The following is a 12,898-nucleotide window of genomic DNA, read 5'->3' as shown; positions in this document are numbered from 1 at the left end:
GCTGGTTGTTTTGGGTGGAACAGATGGTGGAGGACTGGTGAATCTGAGAACGTAACCATGTCTCACAATATTCAATACCCAGGCGTCTGTTGTGATGCGTAGCCACTCGTCCAGATGATTTGAGATACTTCCCCCTACCGGAGTGGATAACGGAGGAGGGGGAAGCGAAGATTCAGGGCTTAGAAGCGGGAGCCTGTCGAGTTGTCTGAGTTTGAGGTGTTGAACGACCCCTTGTCGACCTTCGTTGTGTGGAGAAACCCCTATGATGCTGCTGCTGTTGCTGTTGCTGGGGGCGTGAAGACATCCAATGTGGAGTCTGATACCTGTGGGTGAACAGTCTTCGTTGATATGGGCGGAATACCTTTCGCTGTTCTTTCGGTCATTCCATGCCTACTGCTTTCAGGGTATCCAGCTCAGACTTCATTCTGGCCATCTCGTCATCGGCATGAGAGCCGAACAAAGTGGAGCCTGGGAAAGGTAAATTTTGTATTCTCTGCTGTGCTTCAGGTTTAAGCGATGTAAGTCGCAGCCATGCATGTCTCCTGAGCGCTATTCCGTGAGCATAGTTATGTGCGGATAGTATCGAAGAATCCGCCGCAGCACTTATAACTTGGTTAGAAACCATAGCTCCCTCGCCCACGACCTCCAGGAAATCTTCCCTTTTGTCCTTAGGAAGATGCTCTGCAAACTGCAGTACAGAGTCCCAGAGGGCTCGATCATATCTCCCTAATAAATCAGTGGCACTGGCTGCTTTCATGGTGATGGACGCAGTAGAGCATACTTTTCTTCCTGCAGCATCGATCTTTCTGCTCTCTTTATCTGGAGGTGAAGAGGAAGACGGTGACGTAGAATGCAATTTCTTTGCTGCCACTATAACCACCGAGTCCGGTGCTGGGTCCGACCTCAAGAATAGAGGATCTTGTTCTGGTGGACGGTATTTTTTAATAAGTCTGGAAGGAGCAGACTTTGTTGCAGCCGGTGTAAGAAAAATTTCCATTGCCGGCTCAATAAGACCCAGAACCAGTGGAAGCAAAGGTCTTGAAGATGTCCTGTGATGCAAGGTCTCGAAGATTACTGACGTCGATGGAGCCGGCACCGCCAGCGGGATATTCAGTTTGGTTGCCCCTCGCACTAAGACCTCCTGGAATGTATTCACATCATCTATGGGGGACACTCTCGGGGACGGTGAGTCCGATAGGGTTGGAGAGTAGTCCTGTGTAGACGAAGAAGAATGTCTATGATGTGAATGCTGAGATCTCTGTCGTGATTCATGACGATGGTGCCGAGAGGAAGATGAACGTCTAGAAGAATGTCCAGAACGCCTTACAGATCGCGTTGGAGTCCTCGGAACAGACTCTGAAGGAGGAGCCGGAAGAGGAGCCGTAGGTGTTACCGGTGTCTGCGGCAACGGCGACTGCCGAGGCGAGATCTGTGGAGACGCTGGAAGCAGGATAAGTGAGGCCGAGGATTCCGACGTTGTATAAACCCTTCTAGGCCTCTTTGATTGTCGTCTCGACGTCGACACACTCCTCAACGTCGAAGCGCGGTGACGGCAAGTGCCTCTGGACGTCGATTCCTCTCGCCGTGGAGAACCTCTCGACGACGACCCTCGACGTCGTTGTGGTGACGGCGAACGTCTCCGACGGCGAGTACTCTCTCTCGACGTCGATCGCCCTCGCCGTGTCGACGGCGAGCCTGACTCGGATCTCCTCGACGTGGAACGTCCTCGCCGTGTCGACGGCGACCCAGATCCTTTCGACGTCGGGTGTCCACGTCGTCTTGGCGGCAAAATGGTTGTCGATGGCGAACAATGTCTTTTCTTCGCCGGCGAACCACTCCTCGACGGCGAACATGTTGGCGCCGTTCCCTGTCTCGACGTCGTCGGAGACCTGTGCCATTTTTTTCTTCTGGAGAAGGTTTTACAGATGTCACACGACTCCGGTTTGTGGCTGGATGGAAGACAAGTTATGCAGACCCTATGTGGATCTGTTTTAGCCTTTTTTCTGCCACAAGAAGGACATTTGTCAAAAAGTGAAGGCATTCCTAAACTAGAAAAACCTCAAAATTCTGTCAGAATTTAACAGAAAATAGTAGGAAATGATCACTCAATGTTAAAACGTCGAGTGAAATTGAAATTCAAAAGATTTTAAATGAATTTCTGTCACAAAAAACTTTGTGAGGTAGAGCTCAATGCTTCAGGGTCCTGTCAGAAGGAGCCGGAAAAAAGAACTGAGGCAACTGCCTTTTGCTGTGCATGATGGGATACAGGAAGACTTCACTTTCTTAAAGGCACAGCTCTATTTACATTCTGTATAATGGCAGCCTATGGGCTACACTGTCCTGCATTGTTTTATTCTCATCAGAGATGTAAATAAAGTATGAGAATGTACTTGTTATTACATTTCTAGAATAAATAGGTGTTTGAACTTGAATTTACACTAATATTGATTTTTTCTTTTCAACAATTTGGCCTGTGTAGCTGTTCACATAGGCTGCACAGTGTTATTCTTAAGTGTTTTTTGACAAACCTTTTTTCAAAGGGTTGGTATTTGCACTTAAGAATATACTTCACACCAGTGCTCCGGGGTCCCCGCAGGCGCGTGGAACTATTCAGTGCTTATGACTATACATGGAAATCCCCTACGAGAGAAGGGCATTTTTAGGCTGACAAGTGCAGCAGAATGTTTATTGGTAAAGATGAGACAATGTTGAGTGGTAGCAATTTTGTGGAATCCTGCAGATTCCGGAAGGTTCCATCGCAAAAATTTTGGAAAAATGTGTGATTTCCAGCAAAGTTGGAGGTTTGCAGGGCACTGTGGGTAAGAAAATGGTGCGGGTATATGTGAAGCACACCACCCTGGAATCAACCAGATGTTTAGTTTTCAGATGTGTCTAGATGTTGTGGATTTTTCTACATGGCAGTGTCCCAAAGTCAAAAAAGTGTAGCCCTCACCATTCTAAGTGGGACGATTTTGAGAGTTACCAAGCTCTCATGGCCCAAATGTAAAACCAAAACCCAAAGTGATCAAACGTCCTCTTGCTTGCTGTGGGATAAGATGTTTTACTGTGCAGGGGGAGAGCTGAAAGACTGTTACCCCTTCAGTTGGGTTGGAGGCATAACCAGGCCCATACTGGTTGGTAGCCATCACCTCACAATTTTGAAAAAAAAATTTTTATTCCATGGCATAGACTTTCTGCCCACCCCCAGGTGTGGATCGGGGTTAATTGCCCCATCTGCTCACTGGTGGGCAGAACAACATTGGCCCCATTCATTTGGGGTGGCGGTAGTGGCCTAAAAAAATAGGCCGATCTGCCCACAAGAGGGGGCAGAAATGGCCTAAAAACAATTTGGCTCCTCAGGGAGCGACCCTTGCCTAAGGGGTCGCTCCCCATACATAACAGAAACAAAATAAAATTAGCCCTGGTGTCTATATCAGCCTAAATATATTAGGCCGATCTGCCCCTGGGGGGGGGCAGAAATGGGCTAAAAAAATTTAGCCCCCTCGGGAGCAGCTCTTGCCCAAGGGGCCGCTCCCCTCATGTCCATTTCCAAAAAAAACTGAAATTCCCTGGTGTCTAGTGGGCATTTCTGCTGCCCGATTGAATCATGATCGGGCAGCATAAATGCTTGCAGAGACATGAAAGGAAAGGAAAGGCCTTTCCTTTCATGTCTCTGCTGGCCCCCTCCTCCCGAGCGGAAGAGAAATGCTGAACATTTCTCTTCTGCATGCTTCCAGACGTCACTTGTGGGTTCGGGGGTGGAAGGGGAAGTGATTCACCTTTCAGCCCTGACCTGATGGGGCGCCCCTATGGGGAGGGGAGCGCTAGCACTTCCCCCGAGGGCCGGTAAATGGACTTAATGGTTATGTCCATGGCGCCCGAGAGGCACAGCCATGGATGTAACCGTTACGCCCATGGCCCTTAAGGGGTTAAGCTGTTATTGTTTGGGTCCTGTATTGGAATGTTGGGCACTGTGGGACGCCTGCCTGCAGCCTGAAGTTCATGTCAATCTGCTAAACTGAGCAGTGCCAATTTCAGATGGGGTGAAGTAGGATAAGTTACTTACCTGTAAATCCTAGTTCTCTTCCAGGGGTATCCTCATCAAAGTCATAAACATTGAATATTCCCGCCCTTGTGCGGGGACCCCGGAGCATATATAAAATATATACACATTATACATGTGTAACAAACAGTCATGCAGGCTATCATGTTAAAAACAGGCTAAAATGCTTTATTTCTATGAAGTTTTTTTTTTTATTTTTTTTTTTAAATACTACAATAGAGCATAAATAAGTACCCAAGCTCCTAAAACTAGGCTTGGGGAAGTAAGCAGTAGCAAACTCTAGTGAAAAAATAGAGAAAACTGCATTGAAAAACAATGAAGCATTCTTAGCCAATAGGCTGCATGTAGGTTAACACAGGAGAACCATAAAAACTTTGGCACTGTGCCTTTAAGACCCTGAGCACCTCCAGTATCCCACCATGCCTCAGGGGTGAAGGAAAGGTGACAGTTGGTTCACAGTTAGGTCAGTTCTTTTTACGGTGACAATTTGTATAATTGAATCAAAATACTGTCTGTCCTGCACTTCCAGTAGACGTGTGTCCGGGGAGGAGGGTGGGTTGTTTATGACTTTGATGAGGATACCCCTGGAAGAGAACTAGGATTTACAGGTAAGTAACTTATCCTTCTCTTCCAGGGGATCCTCATCAATAGTCATAAACATTGAATAGATTAGCAAGCCCATCCCTAAACCCAGCGGACTGTCCGATAGAAGTGCAGGAATAGACATGTCTTACGCAAATAAATTCCTTAGAGAGGCCTGCCCCACTTGGGCATCCGCTCTTGCATCTGAGTCTAAACAATAATGTCTTGTAAAAGTATGGACAGACTTCCATGTAGCAGCCTTACAAATCTCAGATATAGGAACATTGTTAAGGAGAGCAGCTGTAGCCGCTTTTCCCCTTGTGGAATGCGCTCTAGGCCGCGCTAGCAATTGTCTATTAGCTAGCTGGTAAGTATTAACAATACAAGAGACTATCCATCTTGATATTGTTCGCTTAGATGCTGCTTCTCCTGTCCTTAAATGACCATAGTTCACAAACAAGCGGTTAGAGTTTCTAATCGATTTTGTCTTGTCCAGATAAAATTTCAGCACTCTTTTCAAGTCTAATGAGTGCAATGCTTTCTCAACCGGAGTTTCCGGATTGGGAAAGAACGTCGGTAAAGTTATGGTCTGATTAATATGGAATTCTGACACCACCTTCGGAAGGAAAGATGGGTGAGTTCGCAGAACTACTCTATTGTCATGAAAAACCGTGTACGGTTCTTTTGCAGACAAGGCCTGGATCTCACTGACCCTCCTCGCTGAAGTAATGGCCACCAGAAAAGCCGTTTTCCACGTAAGGTGTTGTAAGGAGGCCTTATGGATAGGCTCGAAAGGAGGGCCCATAAGTTTTGCTAGGACTATGTTCAGTTCCCACGGAGGAGAAGGCCTCCGAATTGGCGGAAAAACTTTCTTCAAACCTTCTAAGAAATCCTTGACTACAGGTTTCGTAAAGAAGGATTCCTGAGAAGGTGACTTGCGATAGGCAGTAATAGCAGACAAATGTACCTTAATAGATGATACCTGCAGACCGGATTTCGCTAGGTGAAGCAAATAGGACAGTATGACGTCCTCTTGCGCCCGTATGGGATTATGGCCTTGCTGACAGCACCATATGTAGAATCTCTTCCACTTAAAAGCGTAGGAACGCCGCGTGGAAGGCCGTTTGGACTCTTTCAAGATGTTCATGCACTCCTGCGAGAGTCCTAGGTGCCCATACTGCAGGAATTCAGGAGCCATGCTGTTAAGCTCAGAGAGGGTAGGTTGGGATGCAGAATCCTGCCCTCCATTCTGCTCAGAAGATCCGGTCTGCACGGCAGCCTCCTGTGAGGTTTTTCCGACAGGTTGAGGAGATCCGTGTACCAGAATTGTCGAGGCCATTGTGGCGCTATAAGAATCATTCTGGTCCTGGATCCGTAAAGTTTGCTGATCACTGCCGGAATGAGGGGAATCGGAGGAAAAGCGTAAAGAAATGTCCCTGACCAGTCGATCAACAGGGCATTCCCTCGAAATCCTGGACGGTAGAACCTGGATGCGAAGTCTGGGCATTTCCTGTTTACATCGTCTGCGAAGAGGTCCAGTTGAAGGCCGACCCCATTGCGCGAAGATGTATTCTGCGACTTCGTCGTGCAGGACCCAATCGTGAACGTCCTCCAGGTGTCTGCTTAGAAAGTCTGCTTCTACGTTCTGCTGACCTGGCAGGTGAACTGCTGTGATTGACATTCCTCTGGCCAGGAGCCAATGCCATATCGCTTGGGACTCTCGTGAAAGGGGTAGGGATCTCGTTCCCCCTTGTTTGTTCAAGTAATACATCGTGGTTGTATTGTCCGTCTGTATCAATAGAGTTTTCCCCTGAATTAGCGGTGTGAAAGACTTGAGAGCCAGATGGACCGCTCTGAGTTCTAGCAGATTGATGTGGTACTGCTTCTCCTTGTCTGACCACAGACCCTGCGCTTGAAAAGGACCCAGATGAGCCCCCCATCCCTGAAGAGACGCATCCGTTACCAGAGTGTCGGATGGAAGTACCTGGTGAAACGGAGCGCCCACTGACAGGTGAGGTCTGTGCATCCACCATCTCAATGACTGCAGTGCTACCTCCGGTAGCCGCATTGTGTCTTCCCAGCGACCTGTTCTTTGGCTCCAATTGGCCTCCAATGCCTCTTGGAGGGGTCTCATGTGGAGTCTGGCATTTGGGACAATAAAGATGCACGATGCCATGGAGCCCAGTAGTGATGTCACCTGACGTGCCGTAGGTGCGCTGGCTCTCAACAGGTCCTGGCACTTCATGTTTATTGAGGACAGTCGTTCCTCCGAAGGATACACTTTTTGTAGTTCTGTGTTTATGATAGCTCCTAGGTAGTGAAGACTCTGCGTTGGAGTCAAGGTTGACTTCTGGTAATTGACCTGAAGACCTAGAGCTTCGCAAACTCCTAGTACAATGTCCCGATGGCTTCTCGCCTGCTCCGGAGAAGAAGCCTTTAGTAGCCAGTCGTCTAGGTATGGATATATGTATATCCTTTGTCTTCGTAGATGCGCCGCCACCACTGCCATACATTTCGAGAAAACTCTTGGAGCAGATTTCAGGCCAAAGGGTAGAACCCTGAACTGGTAATGCTGTAACGCTACTCGAAAGCGCAGGAATTTTCGATGCTTTGGAGCTATTGGGATGTGGAAATACGCATCCTGCAGGTCGATGGAGCACATCCAGTCTCCCTGATGCAGTTGAGGGAAAATTTGGTGAAGCGCTAGCATTCTGAACTTCTGCTTTCTTATGTATTTGTTCAGCAGTCTTAGATCCAGGATTGGCCTGAAAACACCCTCTTGACCCTTCTTTGCTACTAGAAAGTAACGGGAGTAGACCCCCTTTCCTCTGTGGGCAGGTGGAACCCTTTCTATGGCATTCTTTCTTAGGAGGGCGAGAGCCTCCTTGCGTAGCAAGGTGAGATGAGCCGGATTGTGTTTGGTTGGTGGCAAGTGTGGTGGAGGCTGCTTGAAAAGGAGAGAATAGCCATGTTCGACAATATTGAGCACCCATTTGTCTCTTGTGATAGAGTGCCACTCGTGAAGATGAGCAATAATACTTCCCCCCACCGGAGTGGTGTACAGTGTCGAGGGAAGCGAGACTTCATTGCTTAGTGGGTGCTTTTGGAGTGGACTGTTGAGGTCTACTTGACCCTCACTCCCTTGTGTTTCTTCGCTGAAACAGAGGGCGTCCCTGTCGTTGCTGAGACCTTTGCGACCAATGAGGGGTTTGAACCCTCTGTTGGAAAGGGCGTCTATCGTACGGTCTGTACCTCCGCCTGAAATCTTTCCTTCTTTCGAGGCCTACCGCCTTCATGGTATCCACCTCGGTCTTCATGCGGGCCATCTCTTCATCTGCATGGGCACCGAATAGAGAATTCCCGGCAAATGGGAGATTCAGGATACGTTGTTGTGCCTCCTGTTTCAAGCCAGTGAGCCTCAGCCAGGAAGATCTCCTCGCACAGATACCATGTGCGTACCCATGAGCCGCCAAATCCGCCCCATCCGCTGCCGCGCTGATAACTTGGTTAGATACCAGGCATCCTTCCTGTAGAATCTCTTGGAAATCTTGCCTGTCTTCTCTGGGCAGTTTTTCTGTAAATCTACTGAGGGAATCCCACAGAGAACGATCGTACCTGCCCAGGAGCGCAGACGCACTAGAGACCTTCATTGCTGAAGCCGCTGTCCCGCACATCTTTCTTCCCAGAGAGTCTAAATGCCTGCTCTCTTTATCCGGGGGTACCGTGGATGAAGATGCCACCGAGTGGGTCTTTCGGGCGGCAGCTATGATCACTGAGTCTGGTGGCGGATCCTTCCTAAGGAATAAAGGGTCTTGCTCTGGAGCCTTGTACTTTTTAAGAATCCGAGCCGGGGCAGACTTAAGCGAGGCTGGGGCCAGAAAAGTGTCCATGGTCGGCTGCAACAAACCAGGCACTAGAGGCAGCAACTTTTTCGACGCTGATCTCTGTTGTAGTGTCTCAAAGATGATTGATGAGGAGGTAGATGGTTCTGGAACCTCTATATTGAGTTTCTGTGCTCCTCTTAGCAACACCTCGTTGAAAGTGGTTATGTCATCCACTGGTGAGACTCTAGCAGGTGGTGAATCTGTAAGAGTAGGTGAGTAACGCCCGACAGAAGAACCTGATGAAGACCAAGAGGGTGATCTTCTTGAGCGCGACCTGGATCTCCGTTGAGAGCGAGATCTGCTGCGGGACGCTGTAGCCGAGCGCCTAGGCCTCGCGGTCGGCTGTCGAGGAGCTGAACGAGCCCGTTCTGCCCCGGCTGTCGGCGATGGCGTTCTTGGCGGGGAGGCAGTGGGTGAATAGATTCGCGAATATTGCGAATCTGGGGAGGCCGCTGGTCTGTTGAGGCTCTCCAGCCATCTCGGAGATAGGTTGATGGGCGAGACATGCCCAGGAGATGCTCTTGACCGAGAAGAGTCGCTCGGTATGGAGACCACTGGAGACTGAGCCTTGTCTGGCGAGGGGCGATGTTCTGCTCCCTGTTGGACAGGTAAAACCTGCGTCGACGTCGATGGCTGTTTCGACGTCGAAGGACGCCCAGTCGGTTGGTCCTGCCTCGACGTTGATTGCCTCGACGTTGAGTGCCTTGACGTCGAACGGCGTTCCTTGGACCTCGACCTGCTCGCCGTCGTGTGCCTCGACGTGGAGCGATGGGAGGTTGACGGCGGATGTTTCCCGTGCCGTCGTGGAGATCTCGACGTCGTGTGTCCTGACGTCGGGGGGCGCACAGCCTTTGGCGGCGACCGGGCATGCCGGCGGCGGCTCGACGTCGATCGGCGGGCTGCCGTCGACGGAGACCTGCCCCTACTCTGATGTTCCCTCGACGCCGTTCCCTTCGACGTCGGGTGCGTCGCCGTCGACGGCGATCTATGCTGGTGGGACGGTGGTAGCGACGACGTCGACGGTGAACAAACAGGTATTTTCCTACCTGTCGACGTCGACCGGGCCATTCTCTCCTGAGAATGGCCTTCTGGATGCCTGGGGAGCGAGGAGGACGATGTTCTTTTCCTCTCCTGAAGCCCATGAAGTCGGATCTTCTCTCTGTCTTTCAGAGTCCTCTTAGACATGTTCTTACAGTACTTACAAGTGTCAGGGCAGTGACTCTGAGGCAGGCACACTATGCACAGAGAGTGGGGATCTGACTGGGCCTTCTTCTTCCCACAAGCAGGGCATTTGACAAAAAGAGAAGGCATTTTTCTGTCAGAAAAAACCTTCCTAGCTCAGACAAAGATGTTACTTGTCGAGTGAAAAGTGAAAAAACGCTTTTTTAAAGAATTTTTCTGAGGAAAACTCAGAAAAACTGAGAGCTCAATGCTCCAGGATCCTCTCAGAAGGAGCCGGAAAAAAGAACTGACCTAACTGTGAACCAACTGTCACCTTTCCTTCACCCCTGAGGCATGGTGGGATACTGGAGGTGCTCAGGGTCTTAAAGGCACAGTGCCAAAGTTTTTATGGTTCTCCTGTGTTAACTACATGCAGCCTATTGGCTAAGAATGCTTCATTGTTTTTCAATGCAGTTTTCTCTATTTTTTCACTAGAGTTTGCTACTGCTTACTTCCCCAAGCCTAGTTTTAGGAGCTTGGGTACTTATTTATGCTCTATTGTAGTATTTAAAAAAAAAAAAAAAAAAAAAAACTTCATAGAAATAAAGCATTTTAGCCTGTTTTTAACATGATAGCCTGCATGACTGTTTGTTACACATGTATAATGTGTATATATTTTATATATGCTCCGGGGTCCCCGCACAAGGGCGGGAATATTCAATGTTTATGACTATTGATGAGGATCCCCTGGAAGAGAATAACTAATTCACACCAATGTGTTTCACTGGTACTCCCAGCTGACGTTATTGCCTGAGCACTCTTACACAGCCATTCCTGCTGTATGTAGTGGGTGAGGCATACATGTGTTAAACAAATGTCACATACACAGTGACTTGCTCGTAGGGGATGTGACCAGCATTGACGTTCATCATGTAGGTAACTTGTGCGTAGGTATGTGCCCACAATATTTCTGCACTCTTGTACTGACATTCTGTGACTATAGACATGTTACACGCATCACAAATCAACAGCAAAGTAGATGTGCCATATTACACAGAGACAAAGTGGTTGTGTAGGTGCTGTTTAGTTCAAAGTGCTGTAGTGCAATATTTACATTGTCCAGGTCTGTGACCCCATTAGTGAAAAACATTCTATTGTGACACAACACAAGTCCAGGGATAAGGGACATGAATTGCAAATGTTGTAGTGAGAGACAATTGCAGTCCATAGTGGAAAGGTTAAGTGTGTCGGTGAAGAGTGCATGTCACCAACTGTAGCAACACTAGCATGATGTCAAGCACAGGACAAAGAGAAATCATTGCCCATGTGGCATGCGCTGGTGCTGCCGGGTACTCCTACGGGTGAAGATGATCTGTTCCACATTTTCATCCTCTGATGTGTGTGTTGTCTCCTCTGCTCTTGATGGTGGTGGTGGTGGGGTAGAGGGGCCCACACACACTTCAGTGGTTGGAGAAGTGGACACCAAATTCCCGGCAGCTGCCATCTGTGGAACTACATTGGCATCACTGCAACAAGGAGGAGATGATGATTATTGAGTATGCAGCAACATCCCTGTGTTCGGCAGCCATGTCTGCCCTGAGGGAGGCCAGTTCCCGGTGCATGGAGTCCTGCTTGTTGTCATGTATGCAGCAGCAAAATTGGGAGGGCAGGTGTTATGTCAACTCTCTTGCGCCACTGGTTAGGTCCCTCAAACAATGTACTCCATGCAGCGGGGATTGTGTGCCTTGTTTGGCTGTTCAGTGGTCGTTATGATGCACATGCGCATACCCTCAAGGCTGGCTGCCATACTTTGTATCCTTGGCCAGCTTCTACTGGACTCCCAATACTGTCCTCTCAAAGGTGGTCCCTCTGTCATCAGAGTCCTCAGCTGTGTTTGAGCTGGCAGGCTGTACTATTGAGGTGGTGGGTGGGGCCTCTGGGATGGCTGCTACACCAATGATCCTCCTTGCGACTGGAGGAGGTGTCTGGAGGGTTCCCGGGACATCTTGGAGGGTTTCCTGGCTAATGGTTGTCAGCTGGTCATCCAGGTCATCAGGGTAGTCCAGGACAGGCAGATCCACAGGAGAGCCATCGTCCTCTGCAATGAGATATTGTACAATTAGTGTGTCTGTGTTGTGACAGCTGATATGTGATGCCACTGATTTCCTATTGGTGCCACATTGTCATCTTGGTCCCCATACGTTGTTCCTGTACTTAATGTTTGCAGTCTCTCAGCCCTAAGCACCACCTGCATATCACATATAGGGAAGGGCAGTTTGCGCAATTGTCTGCGTCACATCTTCTAGGTGTGGGTTCTGTCCAATTTGTTGCTTGCCACCCTTTGGTCCTCATCAACCCTCCCTATGCTGCTTCCATTTGCATGGTGAGGCCTTGCAATGGGTGTTGCTGTGCTGATGCCACAGCACCACACATGACAATATGGCCCTGTCCCAGTCTTTCATGTTTCACATACACCTATGAGGTGCTGAGACCTAGCACCGCCCCATGCATGGCATTTCCAGGAGACAATGCACTTGTTAGCATTGGTAGGTCCTCATGTTGATGTTTGCATATGTGTGCTACATTGCATTGCACTGACGGACCTGGCAGAGTTCTGTTTCCTCTTGTGACTGTGCAGGTGTGTTCTACACACATATGTCCTCCGCCTCAATGCAGTCGTCTTTGCACTATGATACCTGAGATGCTGCATGGTGGCATTGCAGCTAATGTGACACAGGCACAGGGGTAAACCCAGGGATGAACAGCATGGGTATAACATTACTGCTGTGTACAACATTATGTATGTGACAGTGCCTGATAGTTATTGAGTCTATGGACATGACCAGTTGACAGGAGTTACACTTGGATAGGAATTGATGGGGATTGATCACGTAGTCATACTGAACCCTCAATTCGAGTGTATCTGTTCTATGGGCACCTAACTGCAATTTCCTAAATGACCAGCACCAACAGCACAGGTAGTAGTGGCAACTGTTGGGAATGGGGAATGCACCTTGGGCCAATGGCCTGGCACTGGGCAGTTTCCTGCAGTTTACATTCTGGCAATACCAGCCGTCCTGTGAAACCAGACCAGTTTTACTTTCAGCGGCACCCTCCTAGTCTGCTTCAGCATTTCCACCAGCCTTGGCATGGCGGTGTACCTCCATGCAAAGGTTGTTGGTGTTGTGTTGTGCTGTGCTGTGCTCTG

At 49.0% G+C, this 12,898-nt stretch overlaps 1 protein-coding gene across 1 annotated transcript in view; it reads left to right on the top strand.

The window, feature by feature from the left end:
- The window catches only part of LOC138283715 (embryonic protein UVS.2-like), a 630,013-nt gene that overhangs the window by 400,708 nt on the left and 216,407 nt on the right, over positions 1-12,898 (top strand). The window lies entirely within an intron of this gene.

This window comes from Pleurodeles waltl, chromosome 3_1 (genome assembly GCF_031143425.1).
Source record: "Pleurodeles waltl isolate 20211129_DDA chromosome 3_1, aPleWal1.hap1.20221129, whole genome shotgun sequence".
Taxonomy (NCBI): Eukaryota; Metazoa; Chordata; class Amphibia; order Caudata; family Salamandridae; genus Pleurodeles; species Pleurodeles waltl.
This window is presented reverse-complemented; position numbering and strand designations above follow the sequence as displayed.